Genomic DNA, 23,628 nt, shown 5'->3' with positions numbered 1-23,628 from the left:
TGAACATGGGGATGCATATAACTTTTTGAATTAGTGTTTTCATTCTCTTAGGATAAATATCCAGAATTGGAATTGCTGGATCATATGGTAGTTCTATTCTTAATTTTGGGGGGAACCTCCATACTGTTTCCCATATTGGCTGCACCAATTTACATTCCCAGCAAGAGTGCACGAGGGTTCCCTTTTCTCCACACCCTCACCAACGCTTGTTATTTCTTGTCTTTTTGCTAATAGCCATTCTAACACATGTGAGATACCTCATTGTGGTTGTGATTTGCATTTCCCTGATGATTAGTGATGTTGAGCCTGTTTTCATGTACCTGATGCCCATCAGTGTGTCTTCTACGGAACAATGTCTATTCAGATCTTCTGCACACTTTTAAATCGGTTTGGATTTTTGCTATTGAGTTGTATGAGCTCTTCATATATTTTGAATATTAACCCATTTATCAGATAGATGGTTTGTAAACATTTTCTCCCAATCAGTAGGTTGCCTTTTTACTGATGGTTTCCTTTGATATGCAGAAGTCTTTTAGTTTGATGTAGTCCCAATGATTTATTTATTTATTTATTTGCGGTATGCGGGCCTCTCATTGTTGTGGCCTGTCCCGCGGCGGAGCACAGGCTCTGGACACGCAGGCTCAGCGGCCATGGCTCACGGGCCCAGACGCTCCACGGTATGTGGGATCCTCCCTGACCGGGGCACAAACCCGTGTCCCCTGCATCGGCAGGCAGACTCTCAACGACTGCGCCACCAGGGAAGCCCCTGCACCACCAGGGAAGCCCCTACTTTTGTTTTTGTTACTTTTACTTTTGTTGTCAGATTCAAAGAAATCATTGCCACGACTGATGTCAAGCAGCTCACCTCTAGGAGTTTTATGATTTCAGATCTCATGTTCAAGTCTTTAATCCATTTTAAGTTAATTTTTGTGTTTGGGTAAGACAGTGATCCAGTTTCATTCTTTGGCATGTGGCTGTCTCTTATTGAAGAGACTGTCCTTTCCCCATTGTATATTCTTAGCTCCTTTGTGGTAATATATGTGGTTTTATTTTTGAGCTCTCTATTCTGTACCATTGATCTCTGTACTGTTTTTATGCCACTATCATACAGTTTTACTTACTATAGGTTTGTAATAGAGTTTGAAATCAGGGAGTGTGATGCCTCCAGCTTTGCTCTTCTTTCTCAAGATTTCTTTGGCTATACAGATTGTTTTGTGGTTCCATACAAATTTTGGGATTGTTTGTTCCATTTACATAATAAAAGCCATTGGAATTTGATAGAGATTGCATTGAATCTATAGATTCCTTCGGGTAGTATGGACATTTTAACAACATTAATTCTTCCAATCCATGAGCACAGAATATATTTCCATTTCTTTGTGTACTCTTCAGTTTTTTTCTTTAATGTCTTGTAGTTTCAGTGTGCAGATGTTTCACCTCCTTGGTTAATTTTATTCCTAGGTAATTTATTGTTTTTGATGCAATTATAAATGGGATTCTTAAAATTTCTCTTTCTGACAGTTCATTATTAGTGTATAGAAATGCAACAGGTTTTGAAGTATTGATTTTGTATTCTACAACAAATTCATTTATTAGTTGTAACAGTTTCAGATGGTGTCTTAAGGGTTTTCTCTGTGTAATATCATGTCATCTGCAAATAGTGACAGTTCTACTTCTTCCTTTTCCAATTTGAATGCCTTTATTTCTTTTTCTTGCCTAACTGCCATGGCTAGGACTTCCAATACTGTGTTGAATAAAAGTGTTGAAAGTGGGCATCCTTGTCTTGTTCTTGATCATAGAGGAAAAGCTTTTAGCTTTTCACCATCAAGTATGATGTTACCTGTGGGCTTGTATGTTGATATATGGCCCTTATTATGTTGAGGTATGTTTCCTTTATAGATGCTTTGTTGAAAGTTTTTGTCATAAATGGATGTTGTATTTTGTCAAATATTTTCTCTGCAACTATTGGGGTGATAATATGATTTTTACCCTTCATTTTGTGAATGTGGTGTATGACATTGATTTGCAGATGTTGAACCAGCCCTGCATCATTGGAATAAATCCCACTTCACCTTGATATATGATAACTTTTAATATATTGTTGAATTCAGCTTGCTAATTTTTTCCAGTTTTAGTGAGAAATAGTTGACATACAGTATTTAAGGCACACAGCATGATGGTTTGATTTACCTGTATTGTGACATGATTACCACCTTACGTTCAGCTACCATCCATCATCTCAAATAGATACAATATAAAAGAAAAAGATAAAAGGAAAAAAATTTCTCCCTGTGATAAGAACTCTTAAGATTTACTCTTTTAGAATATGTATCATATGTCAGTGTCACCTGTAGTCATCATGTTGTACATTCCATCCCTAGTACATATTTACCTTAAAACTGGAAGTTTGTAACTTCTGACCAACTTCCTTCAATTTCCCCTCCCCACCACCCTTCACCTCCAGTAACCACAAGTTTGATCTATTTTCCTATGAGTTTGGTGTTTTGGGTTTTTTAATTCCACACAGTAAGATCATACAACATTTACCTTCCTCTATCTGACGTGTTTAATTTTTATAATGCCTTCACTGGGATTCATCCATGTTGTCACAAATGATGATGTTTTCTCAATTTTATGGCTGAATAAAAAATATATATATATCACAACTTCTTTATCCATTCATCCATCTATAGACACTCAGGTTGTTTCCATGTATTGGCTGTTGTAAATAATGCCATGTTCATAAACATGGGGATGCAGATATCTTTTCAAGTTACTGTTTTTGTTTCCTTTGGATATATTCCCAGAAATGGAATTACTGGATCATATGGGAGTTCTATTTATAATTTTTTAAGGATCCTCCATAGTGTTTTTGGTAGTAGCTGTACCGATTTACAATCCCACCGGTGCACAAGGGTTACTTTTTCTTCATATTCATGCCTGCATTTGTTGTCTCTTATGGTGGCCATTCTAACAGGTATGAGATGATATCTCATTATGGTTTTAATTTGCATTTCCCTAATGACTAGTGATGTTGAGATTCTTTTCATATACCTGTTTGCCTTTCATATATCTTCTTTGGAGAAATGTCTATTAGGTTTTTTACTCAGCTTTTAATTGGGTTATTTGATTTTTTCTTTTTTTGCTATTGATTTGTATAGGTTCTTTACATTTTTGATATTAACTCATCAGATATGTGGTTTGCAAATATTTTCACTCATTCTGTAGGGTGTCTTTTCACTTTATTGATGGTTTCTTTCACTACACAGAAGCTTTTTAGTTTGATGTAGTCCCAATTGTTTATTTTTGAAATTGTTGCTTGTGCTTTAGGTGTCCTATCCAAAAAATCATTACCATGATCCATGTCAAGGAGCTTTATTTGTATATTTTCTTCTAGGAGTTTTATGATTTCATGTGTTACATTTAAGTCTTTAATCCATTTTGAGTTTAATTTTGTGAATAGTGTGAGATATGCATCCAGTTTCATTCTTTTACATGTGAATTTCCAATTATCCCAACACCAGTTTTTGAAGAGACTGTTTTCTCTACTGAGTTTTCTTTGTTCCCTTGTCAAATACTAGTTGACCGTATACGTTTGGGTTTATTTCTGGGCTCTCCTTCCATTCCATTGGTCTATTTGTTTTAATGCCAGTACTATAATGTTTTGATGACTGTATAGCCAGCTATATGGATAGTTTGAAATTGAGAGTCCGCCTGCCTATTCGGGGGACGCGGGTGTGTGCCCCGTCTGGGAGGAACCCACATGCCGTGGAGCGGCTAGGCCCGTGGGCCATGGCCGCTGAGCCTGTGCGTCCGGAGCCTGTGCTCCGTAATGCGGGAGGCCGCAGCAGTGACAGACCCGCGCACCACAAAAAAAAAGGTGACACACTTCAACATTAATGAGACATCTGGAAACACAAAATGTGAATTTATTTATGTCCCTTGAATATACTTTGTAAAAAGGTAGTGAAGCTATGGGAACTGTTTCTTAGCCATTCTATGACTATTAGCCTTATATTTGTTGTACTTAGAAGTATATCATGTAGCAAAGGAATAGATAAATCTAGCAAAATAAAATTCTTCCTACATGTATAGATGTTTTACGTGACTTTCATGTTATATAAGCTAATATGTGAAAAGCAATATCTCGTTATTGTTTCTTTTAACCTTTTGACCACTTTCACTTATTTCTCTCACCCTACACCTCCCCCTTCCCATTTCTGGCAACCACCAATCTCCTCTTTATCTAAGAACTTGATTTTTTTTTTTATTCCACGTATAAAAGAGAGCATACATTATTTCTCTTTCTTTCTCTGATGTATTTCACTTAACATAATACCTTCGAGGTCTACCCATAATATACCATTATGTGTGTGTGTGTATGTGTGTGTGTGTGTGTGTGTGTGTATCATATATTTTTTGTCTATTCATACATCCATGGTCACTTAGGTTGTTTCCATATCTTGGCTATTGTAAATAATGATGCTATGAACATGGGGGTGCAGATATCAGTTCAAGTTATTGTTTTTGTTTCCTTTGGATATATTCCCAGAAATGGAATGACTGGATCATATGGGCGTTCTATTTATAATTTTTATAAGGATCCTCCATAGTGTTTTTCGTATTAGCTGTACCGATTTACAATCCCACCAGTGCACAAGGGTTGCTTTTTCTTCATATTCATGCCTGCATATGTGGTCTCTTATGGTGGCCATGATAACAGGTATGAGGTGATATCTCATTATGGTTTTAATTTGCATTTCCCTAATGACTAGTGCTGTTGAGATTCTTTTCATATACCTGTTTGCCTTTCATATATCTTCTTTGAGAAATGTCGATTAGGTTCTTTACTCAGCTTTTAATTGGGTTATTTGATTTTTTCTTTTTTTGCTATTGATTTGTATAGGTTCTTTACATTTTTGATATTAACTCATCAGATATGTGGTTTGCAAATATTTTCACTCATTCTATAGGGTGTCTTTCCACTTTATTATGGTTTCTTTGGCTACACAGAAGCTTTTTAGTTTGATTTAGTCCCAATTGTTTATTTTTGATATTGTTGCTTGTGCTTTAGGTGTCCTATCCAAAAAATCATTACCATGATCCATGTCAAGGAGCTTTATTTGTATATTTTCTTCTAGGAGTTTTATGATTTCATGTGTTACATTTAAGTCTTTAATCCATTTTGAGTTTAATTTTGTGAATAGTGTGAGATATGCATCCAGTTTCATTCTTTTACATGTGAATATCCAATTATCCCAGCACCAGTTTTTGAAGAGACTGTTTTCTCTACTGAGTTTTCTTTGTTCCCTTGTCAAATATTAGTTGACCGTATACGCTTGGGTTTATTTCTGGGTCTCCTTGCATTACATTGGTCTATTTGTCTGTTGTAATGCCAGTACTCTAATGTTTTGATGACTATACAGCCAGCTATATGGATAGCTTGAAATTGAGAGTCCGCCTGACGATTCGGGGGACGGGGGTTCGTGCCCCGTCCGGGAGGATCCCACATGCCGTGGAGCGGCTAGGCCCGTGGGCCATGGCCGCTGAGCCTGTGCGTCCGGAGCCTGTGCTCCGCAACGGGAGAGGCCGCAACGGTGACAGACCCGCGCACCGCAAAAAAAAGAAAAAAAAGGTGACACACTTCAACATTAATGAGACATCTGGAAACACAAAATGTGAATTTATTTATGTCCCTTGAATATAGTTTTTAAAATGTAATGAAGCTATGGGAACTGTTTCTTAGCCATTCTGTGACTATTAGCCTCATATTTGTTGTACTTAGAAGTATATCATGTAGCAAAGGAAGAGATAAAGCTGGCAAAATAAAATTCTTCCTACATGTATAGATGTTTTACATGACTTTCATGTTATATAAGTTAATATGTGAAAAGCCATATCTGTTTTTTGTTTCTTTTAACATTTTGACCACTTTTACTTATTTCTCTCACCCTACACCTCTCCCTTCCCATTTCTGGCAACCACCAATCTCTTCTTTATCTAAGAGCTTGATTTTTTTTAATTCCACGTATAAGAGAGAGCATACATTATTTCTCTTTCTTTCTCTGACGTATTTCACTTAACATAATATCTTCGAGCTCTTCCCATAATATGCCATTATGTGTGTGTTTGTGTGTATCACATTTTTTTGTCTATTCGTACATCCATGGTCACTTAGATTGTTTCCATATCTTGGCTATTGTAAATAATGATGCAGTGAACATGGGGATGCATATAACTTTTTGAATTAGTGTTTTCATTCTCTTAGGATAAATATCCAGAATTGGAATTGCTGGATCATATGGTAGTTCTATTTTTAATTTTGGGGGGAACCTCCATACTGTTTCCCATATTGTCTGCACCAATTTACGTTCCCAGCAAGAGTGCACGAGGGTTCCCTTTTCTCCACACCCTCACCAACACTTGTTATTTCTTGTCTTTTTGCTAATAGCCATTCTAACACGTGTGAGATACCTCATTGTGGCTGTGATTTGCATTTCCCTGATGATTAATGATGTTGAGACTGTTTTCATGTACCTGTTGCCCATCAGTGTGTCTTCTACGGAAAAATGTCTATTCAGATCTTCTGCACACTTTTAAATCGGTTTGGATTTTTGCAGTTGAGTTGTATGAGCTCTTCATATATTTTGAATATTAACCCATTTATCAGATAGATGGTTTGTAAACATTTTCTCCCAACAGTAGGTTGCCTTTTTACTGATGGTTTCCTTTTTACTGATGGTTTCCTTTGATATGCAGAAGTCTTTTAGTTTGATGTAGTCCCAACGATTTATTTATTTATTTATTTATTTGTGGTATGCGAGCCTCTCGCTGTTGTGGCCTCTCCCGTTGCAGAGCACAGGCTCTGGACGCGCAGGCACAGCGGCCATGGCTCACGGGCCTAGCCGCTCCACTGTATGTGGGATCCTCCCAGACTGGGGCATGAACCCGTGTCCCCTGCATCGGCCGGCGGACTCTCAACCACTGCACCACCAGGGAAGCCCCTGCACCACCAGGGAAGCCCCTACTTTTGTGTTTGTTACTTTTACTTTTGTTATCCGATTCAAAAAATTCATTGCTAAGACTGATGTCAAGGAGCTTAGTTCTTCTGGGAATTTTATGATTTCAGATCTTATGTTCAAGTCTTTAATCCATTTTAAGTAATTTTTGTGTTTGAGTAAGACAGTGATCCTGTTTTATTCTTTTGCATGTGACTGTTTTTATTGAAGAGACTGTCCTTTCCCCACTGTATATTCTTAGCTCCTTTGTGATAATATATTTGGGTTTATTTTTGAGCTTTCTATTCTGTACCATTGATCTATATTTTGTTTTTATGCCACTATCATACTGTTTTAATTACTGGAGCTTTGTAATAGAGTTTGAAACCAGGGTGTTTGATGCCTCCAACTTTGCTCTTCTTTCTCAAGATTTCTTTGGCTATTCAGGGTTTTTTGTGGTTCCATACAAATTTTGGGATTTTGTGTTCCAGTTACATAAGAAAAGCCATTGAAATTTTGATAGAGATTGCATTGAATCTATAGATTGCTTTGGGTAGTATGGACATTGTAACAACATTAATTCTTCCAGTCCATGAGCACAGAGTATATACTTCCATTTCTTTGTTTCCTATTCAGTTTTTTCTTTAATATCTTGTAGTTTCAGTGTACAGATGTTTTACCTCCTTTGTTAATTTTATTACTAGGTATTTTATTCTTTTTGATGCAATTATAAATTGGATTTAAAAAATGTCTCTTTCTGACACTTCATTATTAGTGTATAGAAGTGCAACAAGTTTTTAAGTATTCATTTTGTATCCTACAACAAATTCATTTATTAATTGTAACAGTTTCAGATGGTGTCTTAAGGGTTTTCTCTGTGTAATATCATGTCATCTGCAAATAGTGACAGTTCTACTTCTTCCTTTTCCAATTTGAATGCCTTTATTTCTTTTTCTTGCCTAACTGCCATGGTTAGGACTTCCAATACTGTGTTGAATAAAAATGTTGAGAGTAGACATCCTTGTCTTGTTCTTGATCTTAGAGGAAGAGATTTTAGCATTTCACCATCAAGTATGATGTTACCTGTGGGCTTGTCATATTGATATATAGCCCTTATTATGTTGAGGTATGTTTCCTCTATAGCTGCTTTGTTTAAAGTCTTTTTCATAAATGGATGTTGAATTTTGTCAAATATTTTCTCTGCATCTATTGGGGTGATAATATGATTTTTACCCTTTATTTTGGTAATGTGGTGTATGATATTGATTTGCAGATGTTGAACCAGCCCTGCATCACTGGAATAAATCCCACTTCACCTTGATATATGATAACTTTTAATATATTGTTGAATTCAACTTGCTAATTTTTTCCCAGTTTTAGTGAGAAATAATTGACATACATTATTTAAGGCACACAGCATGATGGTTTGATTTACCTGTATTGTGACATGATTACCACATTAGGTTCAGCTACCATCCATCTTCTCACATAGATACAATTAAAAAAAAAGAAAAAAGGAAAACAATTTCTCCTTGTGATAAGAACTCCTAAGATTTACTCTTTTAGTATATGTATCATATGTCAGTGTCACCTGTAGTCATCATTTTGTACATTCCATCCCTAGTACATATTTACCTTAAAACTGGAAGTTTGTAACTTCTGACCAACTTCCTTCAATTTCCCCTCCCCACCACCTTTCACCTCCAGTAACCACAAGTTTGATCTATTTTCCTATGAGTTTGGTGTTTTGGGTTTTTTAATTCCACACAGTAAGATCATACAACATTTACCTTCCTCTATCTGACGTGTTTAATTTTTATAATGCCTTCACTGGGATTCATCCATGTTGTCACAAATGATGATGTTTTCTCAATTTTATGGCTGAATAATATATATATATATGTCACAACTTCGTTATCCACTCATCCATCTATGGACACTCAGGTTGTTTCCATGTATTGGCTGTTGTAAATAATGCTGCTATGAACATGGGGATGCAGATATTTTTTCAAGTTACTGTTTTTGTTTCCTTTGGATATATTCCCAGAAACGGAATTACTGGATCATATGGGAGTTCTATTTATAATTTTATTAAGGATCCTCCGTAGTGTTTTTGGTAGTAGCTGTACCGATTTACAATCCCACCAGCGCACAAGGGTTGCTTTTTCTTTATATTCATTCCTACATTTGTTGTCTCTTATGGTGGCCATTCTAACATGTATGAGATGATATCTCATTATGGTTTTAATTTGCATTTCCCTAATGACTAGTGATGTTGAGATTCTTTTCATATACCTGTTTGCCTTTCATATATCTTCTTTGGAGAAATGTCTATTAGGTTCTTTACTCAGCTGTTAATTGGGTTGATATTTTCTTTTTTTGCTATTGATTTGTATAGGTTCTTTATTTTTTTGATATTAACTCATCAGTTATGTGGTTTGCAAATATTTTCATTCACTCTGTAGGGTGTCTTTTTACTTTATTGATGGTTTCTTTTGCTACACAGAAGCTTTTTAGTTCGATGTAGTCCCAGTTGTTTATTTTTGATATTGTTGCTTGTGCTTTAGGTGTCCTATCCAAAAAATCATTACCATGATCCATGTCAAGGAGCTTTATTTGTATATTTTCTTCTAGGAGTTTTATGATTTCATGTGTTACATTTCAGTCTTTAATCCATTTTGAGTTTATTTTTGTAAATAGTGTGAGATATGCATCCAGTTTCATTCTTTTACATGTGAATATCCAATTATCCCAGCACCAGTTTTTGAAGAGACTGTTTTCTCTACTGAGTTTTCTTGATTCCCTTGTCAAATGTTAGTTGGCCGTATATGCTTGGGTTTATTTCTGGGCTCTCCTTGCATTCCATTGGTCTATTTGTCTGTTTTAATACCAGTAGTATAATGTTTTGATGACTATATAGCTAGCTATATGGTTAGCTTGAAATCAAGATGCCAGATGAATTTGCTTTGTTCTCCTTTCTTAAGGTAATTTTGGTCATCAGGGTGTTTTGTGATTCCATATAAATTTTAGGTGTTTTTATTCTCCTCTTGTAAATCTAAATGCCATTGGAATCTTGATAATAGTTGCATTGAGTCAATAGATGGTTTTCATAATACTGACATTTTAACAATATCAATTCTTCCAGTCCACGAGCATAGCATATGTTTCCATTATTTGTGTCTGCTTTGATTTCTTTCATCAGTGTCCTGTAGTTTTCAGAGTAGAGATCTGTCACCTCCTTAGGGAAGTTTATGTCTAAGTATTGTTTTTGATGCTATGTAAGTGGGATTAATTTCCTTATTTTTTTTTTTAGAAAATTTGTTATTAGCGTATAGAAACATTACTGATTTTTGCATATTAATTTTGTATCCTGAAACTTTACTGAATCTGTTGGTTAGACCTAAAAGTATTTTGGTTGAGTCTTTAGAATTTTCTATGTATAAAACTATATCATCTGCAAATAGAGACAAGTTTACTTCTTACTTTTCAATTCTCATGACTTTTATTTCTTTTTTGCCTGATTGCCCTGGCTAGGACTTCCAGTAGTATGTTGAATACGAGTGGAGTGAGTGGGTTCTCTTGTTCTTCATTTTTAGAGGAAAAGCTTTCAAACTTTCACCATTGAGTATGATGTTAGCTGTGAGTTTGTCATATATGGCCTTTATTATGTTGAGATATGTTCCTTCTATTCCTAATTTGTTAAGAGTTTTTATAATGAATGAATGTTAATTTTTCTCATGCTTTTTCTGTCTACTGAGATGATCATATGATTCTTTCATTCTATTATGTCATATCACATTCATTGATTTGTGTATATTGAATTATCCTTGCATTCCAGGGATAAATCCCACTTGGCTATAGTGAGCGATATTTTCAATGTGCTATTGAATTTGGTTTGCTAATATTTTATTGAAATTTTTACATCTATATTCATCAGGGTCATTGTCCTCTAGTTTTCTTTTCTAGTATTGTCCTTTTCTGGGTTTCAAGATAATGCTGCCCTTGTAAAATAAGTTTGAGAGTGCATTTTCCTCTTCAGGATTTTGGAAGAGTTTGAAAAGGAGTGTTAAATTCTTATTTAAATGTTTGATGAAATTCACCAGTGAAGCCATCTGGTCCTAGGATTTTCTTTTTATCAGTAATGAAAAATCTCCCAACAATCTCCTTGCTAGTAATTGGCCTCTACAGATTTTCTATTTCTTCCTGATTCAGTCTTGGTAAGTTGTATGTTTCTAAAAATATTTCCATTTCCTCTAGGTTGTCCAGTTTGTTGGTATATAGTTCTTAATAGTAGTCTCTTATGATCCTTTGAATTTCTGTGGTATTCATTGTAATGTCTCCCTTTTCATTTATAATTTTGTTGATTTGGGTCCTTTTTTTTTCCTTTGTTAGTCTATCTAAGTGTTTGTCAATTTTCTTTATCTTTTTAAGGAACGAACTCTAGTTGGTTAATCTTTTCTATTATTTTTCTGTTCTCTAGTTCATTAATTTCTGTTCTGATCTTTATAATTTCATTCCTTCTGCTAACTTTGGACTCAGTTTGTTTGTTTTTTCCCTAGTTCCTTAAGGCATAGAGTTAGGTCAATTTTTTGGAATCATTCTTGCTACTTAATGTAGGCATTTATTACTATGAACTTCTCTCTTAGAACCACTTTTCTTGCATCCCATAAGTTCTGGTAAGTTTTCATTTTCATTTGTCTCAAGAAAATTTTACTTTAATTTCTTCTTTGATCCACTGGTGGTTCAGTTGAGTATTTAGTTTCCCTGTGTTTATGAATTTTCCAGTTTTCTGCTTATCGTTGATTTTTAGTTTCATTGTGATCAGAAAAGATACTTGGTATGATTTCAATATTCTTGACCTAAGACTTGTTTTGTGACCTAACATATTGTTGTGTGGCCTAACATATGGCCTATCCTAGAAAATGTTCCATGTGTGTTTGAGAAGAATGTGTATTCCACTATTGTTTGATACATTGTTCTGCATGTGTCTGTTAAATTCACTTGGTCTATATTGTTGTTCCAATCCACTTTCCTTATTCTCTGTTTGGATGATCTGTCCATTGAGAGTGTGGTTAAAGTACCCAACTGTTACTGTATTACTGTTTATTTCTCTCTTAGCTCTATTAGTGTTTCCTTTATATACTTAGATGTTCAATGCATAAATATTTACAATTATTGTATCTTCTTAATGTATTGACCACTTTATCATTATATAAAAACCTTCTTTGTGTCTTTTTGCCATTTTTTAAAGTCTATTTTGTGTCATATAAGTATAGCTATCCCTCCTTTTTTTTTTTTTTTTTTTTGGTTACCATTTGCTTGAAATGACTTTTCCATCCCTTCACTGTCAGTCTATGTGTGTGTTTGAGGCTAAAGTAAGTTTCCTGTAGGCAGCATATTGGTTTTTTTAAAATTGAAGTATAATTGATTTACAGTATTGTGTTAGTTTCAGGTGTAAGAAAAATGAATCACTATATGTATGTATTATATCAGATTATTCCATTATAGGTTATTACAAGATATTGAATATAGTTCCCTATGTTATATGGTAAATCCTTGTTGCTTATCTATTTCATATATAGTAGTTTGTATCTGTTAATCTCATACTCCTAATTTATCCCCCCCTCTTTCTTTCCCCTTTGGTAACCATAGGTTTGTTTTCTATGTCTGTGAGTGTTTCTGTTTAGTATATAGATTCATTAGTATTATTTTTTGGATTCCACATATAAGTGATATCATAATATTTGTCTTTCTCTGCCTGACTTACTTCACTTAGGGTATGATATTATCTAGGTCTAACCATATTGATGCAAATGGAATATTTCATTCTTTTTTATGGCTGAGTAATATTCCGGTGTGCGTGTGTGTGTGTGTTTGTGTGTGTGTGTGTGTGTGTGTACTGCATCTTCTTAAGCTAATCATCTGTTAATGGGCACTTGGTTTGTTTCCATGTCTTGGCTATTGTAAATAGTGCTGCTATGAACACTGGGGTCCATGTATCTTTTTGGATTAGAGTTTTCATCCAGAAAAAGGTGAAAACTCTGGGAGTGGGATTGCTGGATCATATGGTAACTCTATTTTTCAGTTTTTAAGGAACCTCCATACTGTTCTCCATAGTGACTAAATCAATTTACTTCCCCACCAACTGTGTAGGAGGGTTCCCTTTTTTCCACACCCTCTCTGGAATTTATTACTTATAGACTTTTTGATGATAGCCATTCTGACTAGTGTGAGGTGATATCTCATTGTAATTGTGTTTTGCATTTCTCTAATGATTAGTGATGTTAAAAATCTTTCCAAGTGCCTGTTGGCCATCTGTATGTCTTCTTTGGAGAAATGTCCATTTAGGTCTTCTGCCCATTTTTTGATTGGGTTTTTGTTGTCGTTTTTTGATATTGAGTGGTATGAGCTGTTTATATTTTGGGTATTAACCCCTTGTCAGTTGCATTGTTTGCAAATATTTTCTCCCATTCTGTAGGTTGTCTTTGTTTTATTTGTGGTTTCCTTTGCTGTGCAAAAGCTTTTAAGTTTGATTAGGTCTCACTTGTTTATTTTTGCTTTTAATTCTTTTGCCTTGGGAGGCTGATCTAAGAAAATATTGATATGATTTATGTCCAAGAATGTTTTGCCTATGTTCTCTTCTAGTAGTTTTGTGGTGTCATGTCTTATATTTAGGTCTTTGAATCATTTTGAGTTTATTTTTGTATATGGTGTGAGGGAGTATTCTGATTTCATGGATTTACATGTAGCTATCCAGCTTTCCAAACACCACTTGGTAAAAATATATTTTCTCCATGTATATTCTTGCCTCCTTTGTCAAATATTAATTTACCATAGGTATGTGGGTTTATTTCTGGGCTCTATTCTGTTCCATTGATCTATATGTATGTTTTTGTGTCATAACACTGTTTTGATTACAGTAGCTTTGTGGCTCTGTTCTCTTTCCTCAGGATTGCTTCAGCAATTCTGGGTCTTTTGTGGTTCCTTATAAATTTTAGGATTATTTGCTCCAGTTCTGTGAAAAATGTCATGGGTATTTTGATAGGGATTACATTAAATCTGTAGATTGCCTTGTGTAGTACGGCCATTTTAACAGTATTAGTTCTTCCAAAACAAGAGCATGGGATATCTTTCCATTTCTTTGTATCATCTTAAAGTTCCTTTTTCTGTGTTTTATAGTTTTCAGTGTATAAGCCTTTCACCTTCTTGGTTAAGTTTATTCCTAGGTATATTATTTTCTGACACAGTTCTAAATGGGATTTTTAAAATTTTCTCGTGCTGATATTTTATTGTTAGTGTAAAGAAATGCAACAGATTTCTGTATATTGTATCCTGCTACCTTGCTGAATTCATTTATTCTAATAGTTTTTGTGTGGAGTCTTTAGGGTTCTCTATATAGAGTATCATGTCATGTGCAAATAATGACAATTTTAACTCTCCCTTCCAATTAAGTTACCTTTTTTTTTCTTGTCTGACTTCTGTGGCTAGGATTTCCAGTACTACACTGAATAGAACTGGTGAGAGTGGGTATACTTGTCTTGTTCCTGAATTTAGCAGGAAGGCTTTCAGCTTTTCACTGTTGAGTATTATGTTGGCTATGGATTTGTGATAAATAGCTTTTATTATGTTGAGATATGTTCCCTTCATACCCACTTTAATGAGAGTTTTTATCATGAATGGATGTTGAATTTTGCATCTGAGATGATCATATGGTTTTGTCTTTTCTTTTGTTAATGTGCTGTATCACATTGATTGATTTGCCTATGTTGAAACATCCTTGCGACCCCTGTGAATCCAACTTGATCATGGTGTATAATCCCTTTTATGTATCGTTGGATTTGGTTGGCTAATATTTTTTTGAGGATTTTTGCATCTATATTTATCAAAGATATTGGCCTGTAATTTTCTTTCTTTATAGTGTCTTTCACTGGTTTTGGTATCAGGATGATGGTGGCTCTATAGAATGAATTTGGGAGTGTTCCCCCCACTTCAATCTCTTTGTATGCTTGTTAGAATCCCCCAGTAAAGCCCTCTGGCTCTGGACTTCTGTTTTCAGAGAGTTTTTTAAAATTACACATTCTATTACACATTCTATTTCATTTCTAGTGATCAGTCTGTTCAAACTATCTGTTCCTTCTTGACTCAATTTTGGAAGGCTGTATGTTTCTAGAAACTCGTCCATTTCTTCTAGGTTGTCCAGTTTGGAATATATCCTTTTGTAGTATTTTCTTATGATTTTTTGTATTTCTGTGGTATCGGTTATTTCTACTCTTTCATTTCTTACTTTATTTAGATCCTCTCACTTTTCTTCTTGGTGAGCCTGGCTGGAGGTTTGTCGATTTTGTTTATCCTTTCAAAAATCCAGCTCGTGGTTTTATTGATCTTTTCTATTGTTTTCTTAATCTCTATTTTATTTCTTTCCCCTCTGATCTTTATTATTTTCTTCCTTCTGCTCACATTAGATTTTGTTTGTTCTCCCTTTTCTAGTTCTTATAGGTGGTAGGTTAGGTTGTTTATTTGAAGTTTTTCTTGTTCCTTGAGGAAGGCCTGTGTTGTTATGAACTTACCTCTTAGAACTGCTTTTGCTGCATCCCATAAATTTTTGTAAGGATGTGACTTCACTGTCGTTTGCCTCAAGGTATTTTCTGATTCCCTCTTTGATTTCATCATTGACCAACTGGTTTTTTAGTAGCATGTTGTTTAGTCTCCATGTAATTGGTGGGGCTTTTTTCCTCATTTTTATTTCTATTGTTGATTTACAGTTTCATACTACTGTGGTCAGAAAAGATGTTTGAAATGATTTCTATCCTCTTAAATTTGTTACTTGTTTTGTGTCCTAGTGTGTGCTCAATCCTACAGAATGTTCTATGTGCACTTGAAAAGAATGTGTATTCTGTCTTTTTGAATGTAGCGTCCTGTAGATATCAACTCTGTCCAACAGTTCTGTTGTGTCATTTAGGATCTCTGGTGCCTTATTGATCTTCTTTGTGGAAGAGCTGTCCATTGATGTCAGAGGGGTATTAAAGTCTTCTACTATAATTGTATTCCTGTCAACTTCTCCCTTTATGTCTGTTAGAATGTTTTATATATTTAGGTGCCCATATATTGGGTTCATATATGTTAATGAGTGTAGTATTCTTCTAATGATCACTTTATCATTATATAGTGTCCTTCTTTGTCTTTCTTTATGGACTTTGTTTTAAAATCTATTTTGTCTGATATGAGTATTGCTACCCCTGTTTTCTTATAGTTTCCATTTGCATGAAATATCTTTTTCCATCCCTTACTTTCAATCTATGTGTCTTTCAGCCTAAAGTGAGTCTTTTGTAGGCAGCATATTGTAGGTTCTTATTTTATTATCCAATCTGCCACTTTCAATGCCCCAAACAAAAGATAAAGTCCATTGACATTTAAAGTTATTATAGATAAGTATGCATTTATTGCCATCTTAAACTTAGTTCTCCAGTTGATTTTGTAGTTCTTCCTTGTTCATTTCTTCTTTTTGGTTTTCCTTTTGTAGTTTGATGGTTTTCTTTTATATTTTGCTTGAGTTCGTCTTTTGTAGTTTTTGCAGATCTATTTTTTGTTTTGTTTTGTGGTTACACTGGTTTTCAAGTATGTTAACCCATGACTATATCTACTTGCTTTAGACAGTTCGTCAAACAAGTTCAAACACATTCTAAAATATCTACATTATTTTTTACTCCCCTCTCCCATATTCTGTGATTTTGATGTCCTATTTTACATCTCCATGTTTATCTTTTTGCTACTAATTGTAGTCATAATCACTTTTACAAAATATTTTGATTTTTTATTCTATGTACTGGCTTATTTAAGTGATCTTCTGTCCTTTTATATATTTGCCTTTTCTACTGTGATTTTCCCCTTTACTATAGATTTTTATTTCTTTTCTACTTAAAGAAATATTGAAAGGTCTTCTCTAGGTGAGGTTTAGTATTGCTGTATTCTTTTAGTTTTTGCTTGTCTGAGAAATTCTTAACTTTCTTTCTATTCTAAATGACAACATTGCTGGGTAGAATATCCGAGGTTGCAGGTTTTTCCCTTTCAGGACTTTGAATATATTATGCCACTCCACTCCAGCCTACAGAGTTCCTGTAGAGAAAATCAGCTGACTTGCCTTATGGGTGTTCCCTTGTAACTGACTCTTTATTTTTCTTTTGCTGCCTTTGGAATCCTCTGTTTACCTTTAATTTTTGCCATTTTAATTATGATACATCTTGGTGAGGGTCTGTTTCAGTTCATCTTGTTTGGGACCCTCTGTGCTTCCTATACCTGCTATCTGTTTTCTTCTTTTAGTTTGGGAAGTATTCAGCCATAATTTCTTATATATTTTCAATCCCCTTCTCTCTTTCTTCTTATGGAACCCCTATTATGCACAGGTTGGCACACTTTATATTAGCCCACAGATCTTGTAAGTTGTGTTCATTTTTTAAAATTTATCTTTCTGTCTGCTGTTCTGATTGGGTGATTTCCATATTCTATCTTCCAGATCACTTATTCACTTTTCTACATAGTCTGCTATTCATTGCTTTTAGATTGGTTTTTATCTTGGCAATTGAGTTGTCTAATTTTGATTAGTTCCTTTTTATAGTTTATAGTTCCTTGTTACAGTGATACGCATTTCTATCAATAATCTTTCTTAATTCCTTAAGCATTTTTATTAACCTCCTTTTGAACTCATGGTCTAGTACACTAGAGAGGTCCGTTTCATTCTTCTTTCAGGGGATTTCTCTTATTCTTTTAATTGGTAGTGGTTCCTCTGCTTTTTCATTTTACTTAGATTTCTCTGTCTATGAATTTAGGAAAAATGGTTGTCTACTGTGGTCTTGAAGGGCTGTTTTTATGTGGGAGGCTTCCTTGTATACTGTGTAAGTCCAATATTTTTGGTGTGAAGGCTGTTTTTGGTATGGATGCCTGCCATGTCTTCCCTCAGAGTGTGCTGGCCATTTTCCCCTGATGGTTGTGTGGTTGGTGCCGTAGTGTCCAGAAACTGCACTAGTTGTTAGGTGGGGCCTCCTCTTTGTTCCTTGGCTGTCACAGCCTTGTCGGGGGTTGGGTCTGCTCCCCAGTTATTGGAGTAGAAACCCTGAGGGTCAGGCTTAATAAGACTCAATTGCCCTTAGGTGTGTGCTCCGTCCCCAAGGAGGTGAGCACTGAAGCAAGTGAGGCCCATGTGGTCATGGTGAGCATATGTGCCACCTGTGCAGGTGTCTGCAGTTTTGCCCAGAAGCAGCCCAAGGTTGTGTTCCTTCCCCCTTGTGTTTGTCCCAGACCTAGTTCTAGGCTGGTGGTTGGGGTCCTGGTGTTGTGGCTGCAGGAATCGAGGTGGTTGTGCTGCTGCCACCTGGGACCTGGGCTGCCTCTATGGTAAGCCTCTCCCGGGACCTGTCTGCCCCATATCCAGCTACAAGCTGTGGTGTAATGTGAGCAGTACTGGAGCGCTCCCACTGGGAAAGGAACCACTGTGTACTCCTCCCCAGGGGCTGTCTACCAGGGACGTGTGATTCTGTGATGGCACCTGCCACCAAGAGTGCGTGCTAACAAAGTACGCCACTGTCAGACCCTCCCCCACTGTGGGAGGGCTGTTAATGGGCTCATATATCAGCCCTGTGCCCTGCTGTGTGCATGCCGACAACGGGTCCATCAGTGGACCTGTGCCCTGCCCTGTGCTATGCTGGTAATAGGGCTCCAATGGTGAACCTGTGCCCCATACCATGCGAGCTAACAATGGCAGCCTGGACCACACTCCAGGCTCTCCAGGCTGTCTCCGCACACCTTGACTGAGTCCTCTCCCAGGGTCCCTCTGCCTGAGTTAGCACCTAGCTGCTACACATACTAGCAGCTCCACCCAGCATATATTTTGGGCTGGAAAGTATGGCAAGGGGGCAGCCATCAGCACTGGTTTCACTCTGTCCTGATTCTTTTTTTTCTTCTTGCTTCTCTGACTGGGTAATTTCTAATGCCCTATCCTCCATACTGCTAATTATTTCTTCTGCATGTTGAATCTACTTTTGAAGCTCTCTATTGAGTCTTCAGTTATTGTATTCAACTTTAAGATTTCTGTTTGCTTATTTTTATGCTTGCTATTTTCTTGTCAAACTTTTCATTTTGTTCATGCATTGTGTTTTTTTTATTGTTCGCTAAACTTAGGAGGATTATTCTGAATTCTTTGTATAAAACTTTATAGATCTCCATTTTGTTAGGGTGAGTTATGAGAGCTTTATTAGTTTCTTTTAGTGCCGTCATATTTACCTGATTTTTTTGTGATCCTTGATTTCTTATACTGGTATCTGTACTTGAGTAATTGGTCTCCTCTTCTATACTTTACAGGTTTGCTTTGGTAGAGACAGATTTTCACCAGTCAGCTCAGTTTGGGTTTCTGGATATGTCTGTTGGTAATGTCCTTGGGCAAGTTGCACCTGATATTATGGTCTATTTTTGAGCAAGGCATATGTTCAAACTCTGAGGATGGAGCTTGGGGGTGTGCCTCTGGCTGACTACAGTGAGATAGGACTTCGACCTTGGTTTCCTACCAAGGGAGGCTGTAATGGTCTCTGCAGTTGCCCAGATTCTCTGGGTAGGCTTACTAAGTGCTTGGGAATGGATACCATATTCAGTCATAGATGGGACTGTCTATAAATTAACTTCCTTGCCCTGGAAAGGCAGCACCACCAACCCAGCACCCATACAGCTCATTGTCTGGGGACTTGAGTCAGGCCAGAGTGTACACAGAATTCCCTGATCACCAGATTTGCTCTGCAGATGGGAGAAATCATAGGCTATGCTCTCTATTCAAGTACCACTAAACAAAGGGCTATTAAATGGGCTAAACAGCTTCACATGTGCTTTGGTTAGGTTCCCTAGTTAGACAGGCTGAAGGCTGTATTCAGTGATATGAGTGTGGCTACAAAATCGATTTCCCTGCCTGGGTGCATGGGGAGAAGCAGTTCTAAAGCTGGTAAAGATCTTTGTTTGTTGTCTTTATTCAAGCCAACCTGCACCCAAAGTTCCCTGGCCAAACAGGGCCACGGGCTTTACTTTGCAGACTATTGGCTCTGCCTGTCCTTCTTATAGGCTCCAGTACCACTGGGTCCCACAGCTTCCAGAAGTTGTCACCAGCCCTTCTGGTCAGATGGGGCTGGAAGATACTCTCCATAGTGAGTGGAGCTTTGTCTCAGCTGTCTTGCCGGGACAGGAAGGGGAGGGGCAGCTCCAGGCTACTCTCAGTTTCCCAAACATACTCTCTTATTGGGAAGAGTCAGGAGCTGCCCTCAGTCTTGGCTGTAAATTAATCCCCCTGCCCGTGTGTAGCATGGAAACCCTCCACACTCCATACTGGCTTTGCTCTGGGGGCAGTCAGCTCTGCTCACCCACCTCTTGGTTGGAGCACCATTGTGCCACACAGCTTCCAGAAGTTGTTGTCAGCCCTTCTGGGGCCAGAAGACAGTCTCTACAGCTGGTGGGGCTGTGAATCCATTCCTTGCACAGGAATGGGCAAACCTGACTCTAGGGCCAGCAAAAGTCTTCATTTGAGTATACAAATCAGGCAGATCTTCACCCCACCAAGTTCTGTGATCAGAGTGCATCCCTGACTTTGTTCTACTGGTAAGCAAAGCCACTGGTTGTGATTATGACTTCGGCACTGCCGGTATGAACTTGGTCTGCCAAGATTCATATGCTGGTTGTTGAAAGTCCCTCCCCCCTCTCTACTAAAGTCAGTTTCCCAGTGGTCCTACAGATTCCCCTGCAGTCCCTTTGGAGTGAGATGAGAGTAGTAGCTCCCACAAATAGACCCCAGTGCTGATGGGGCCCATTGTCAGGAATGACTTATTTCACCATCTTGGCGAGGTTTGTGAATATTTCATTGAGGATTTTGGCATCTGTATTCACCAGGGATGTTGACCTGTAATTTTATTTTCCTGTGGCATCCTTGTCTGGTTTTGGTATTAGGGTAATGCTGGCCTTGTGAATTTGGAAGAGTTCCCTCCTCTTCTATTTTTTGGAAGAGTTAAGAAGGATTAACCTTAATTCTTCTTTGAATGTTAGGTAGAATTCACCAGTGAAGCCATCTGGTCCTGGACTTTTGTTTGAGGGGTTTTTGATTCTGATTTGACCTCCCTACCCATAATTTGTCTGTTCAGATTTTCTATTTCTTCTATTTCAGGCTTGGTATGTTGTGTATTTCTAGAAAATTTTCTGTTTCTTCTAGGTTGTCAAATTTGTTGGCATATAATCGTTCATAGTAGTCTTTATGATCCTTTGTATTTCTGTGGTGTAAGTTGTAATACTACTCTTTCATTCCTTATTTGTTTGAATCTTTCCTTTTTTTTCATGGTGAATCTAGCTAAAGGTTCATCAATTTTGTTTATTTTTTCAAAGAGCCAGCTTTTAGTTTCATTGATCTTTACTATTGCCTTGTTAGTCTTTATTATTTGTTTATTTATTTATTTATTTATGGCTGCACTGGGTCTTCATTACTGCATGCAGGCTTTCTCTAGTTGCGGTGAGCAGGGGCTACTCTTGGTGGCTATGCGCGGGCTTCTCATTGCGGTGGCATCTCTTTTTGCAGAGCACAGGATCTAGGCTCATGGGCTTCAGTAGTTGTGGCACGTGGGCTCAGTAGTTGTGGCTCGCAGGCTCTAGAGCGCAGACTCAGTAGTTGTGGCACACGGGCTTAGTTGCTCTGCGGCATGTGGGATCTTCCCAGACCAGGGCTCAAACTTGTGTCCCCTGCATTGGCCAGCAGATTCTTAACCACTGTGCCGCCAGGAAAGTCCTGTCTTGTTAGTCTTTATTTCACTTATTTCTGCTCTAATCTTTGTTACTTCCTTCCTTTTAATAACTTTGGGTTTCGTTTATTCTTTTAGTTCCTTAAGGTGTAAAGTTAGGATGTTTATTTGAGACTTTCTTGTTTCTTGAGGTAATCACTCATCACTATGAACTTCCCTGTTAGAAATGCTTTAGTTGCATTGTATACATCTTGATATTTCATATTTTTATTTTCATTTGTTTCAAAGTATTCTTTTTGTAGCTTTTTTTTTTTTTTCTGGGGCCACACTGTGTGGCATGCAGGATCTTAGTTCCCCAACCAGGGATCAAACCCATTCCACTGCAGTGGAAGCTCAGAGCCTTAACCACTGGACAACCAGGGAAGCCACTTCAAAGTATTCTTTTATTTCTGTTCAGTTTCTAAAATGTGTCCATCTCAATGTACCTTCTTATCTTTTTATTTTTTATTGAGGTATAGTTGATTTACAATATTAAATTAGTTTCAGGTGTACAACATAGTGATTCAAAATTTGTATAGATTATACTACAAAGTTATTATAAAATACTGGCTATATTCCCTGTGCTCTACAATAGGTCCTTGTAGCTTATTTATTTTATACATAGTAGTTTGTACCTGGTATATCCTTACCACTATACACCCCTTCCCTATACCTAGTTTGTTTATATTTGAGTCTGTTTTGTTTTGTTATATTCATTTATTTGTTTAATTTTTTAGATTCCACATACCAGTGACTGAGTTATTCCACTAAGCATAATACCCTCCAGGTCCATCAATGTTGATGGAAATAGCAAAATTTCATGCTTTCTGATGGCTGAGTCATATTCCATTGTGTACATATATTGGGTTGTCCAAAAAGTTCATTTGGGTTTTTCTGTAAGAGCATACGAAAAACCCAAATGAACTTTGTGGACAGCCCAATATTTATATGACTTTATCTACTCATCTGTTGATGGACGCTTAGGTTGCTTCCATATCTTAGCTATTGTAAATAATGCTACTATAAACATTGGAGTCCATGTATCTTTTTTTTTTTTTTTTTTTTTGCGGTACACGGGCCTCCCACTGTTGTGGCCTCTCCCGTTGCGGAGCACAGGCTCTGGATGTGCAGGTTCAGTGGCCATGGCTCACGGGCCCAGCCGCCCCGCAGCATGTGGGATCTTCCCAGACCGGGGCACAAACCCGCATCCCCTGCATCGGCAGGCGGACTCTCAACCACTGCACCACCAGGGAAGCCCCCATGTATCTTTTTGAATTAGTTATTTCATTTTCTTCAGAGATATGCACAGGAATGGAATTGCTGAATCATAAAATAGTTTTATTTATACTTTTTGAGGAACCTCCACACTGTTTTCCATAATGGCTGCACTAATTTACATTCCCACCAACAATGTACAAGGGTTCCCTTTTCTCCACATCCTTGCAAACATTTGTTATTTGTGGTATTTTTGACGACAGCCATTCTGACAGGTGTGAGGCAATATCTCATTTTGGTTTGATTTGCGTTTCTCTGGTTAATGTTGAGCATCTTTTCATGTGCCTGTTGGCCATCTGTATGTCTTTCTTGGGAAAATATCCATTCAGGTCTTCTGCCCATTTTTTTAATCGTTTTTTTTTTATATTGACTTATTTGAGCTGTTTATATACTTTGGATATTAACCCCTTATTGGTCATATCACTTGCAAATATTTTCTCCCATTCCATAGGTTATCTTCTGGTTTGTTGAAGATTTCCTTTGTTGTGAAAAAGCTTTTAACTTTAATTAGGTCAAATTTGTTTACTTTTAATTTTGTTTCTTTTGCCTTAGGAGACAGATCCAGA

The sequence above is a fragment of the Leucopleurus acutus genome (assembly GCF_964270905.1).
Source record: "Leucopleurus acutus genome assembly, chromosome: 18".
Taxonomy (NCBI): Eukaryota; Metazoa; Chordata; class Mammalia; order Artiodactyla; family Delphinidae; genus Leucopleurus; species Leucopleurus acutus.
Note: the sequence above shows the minus strand (reverse complement) of the source record.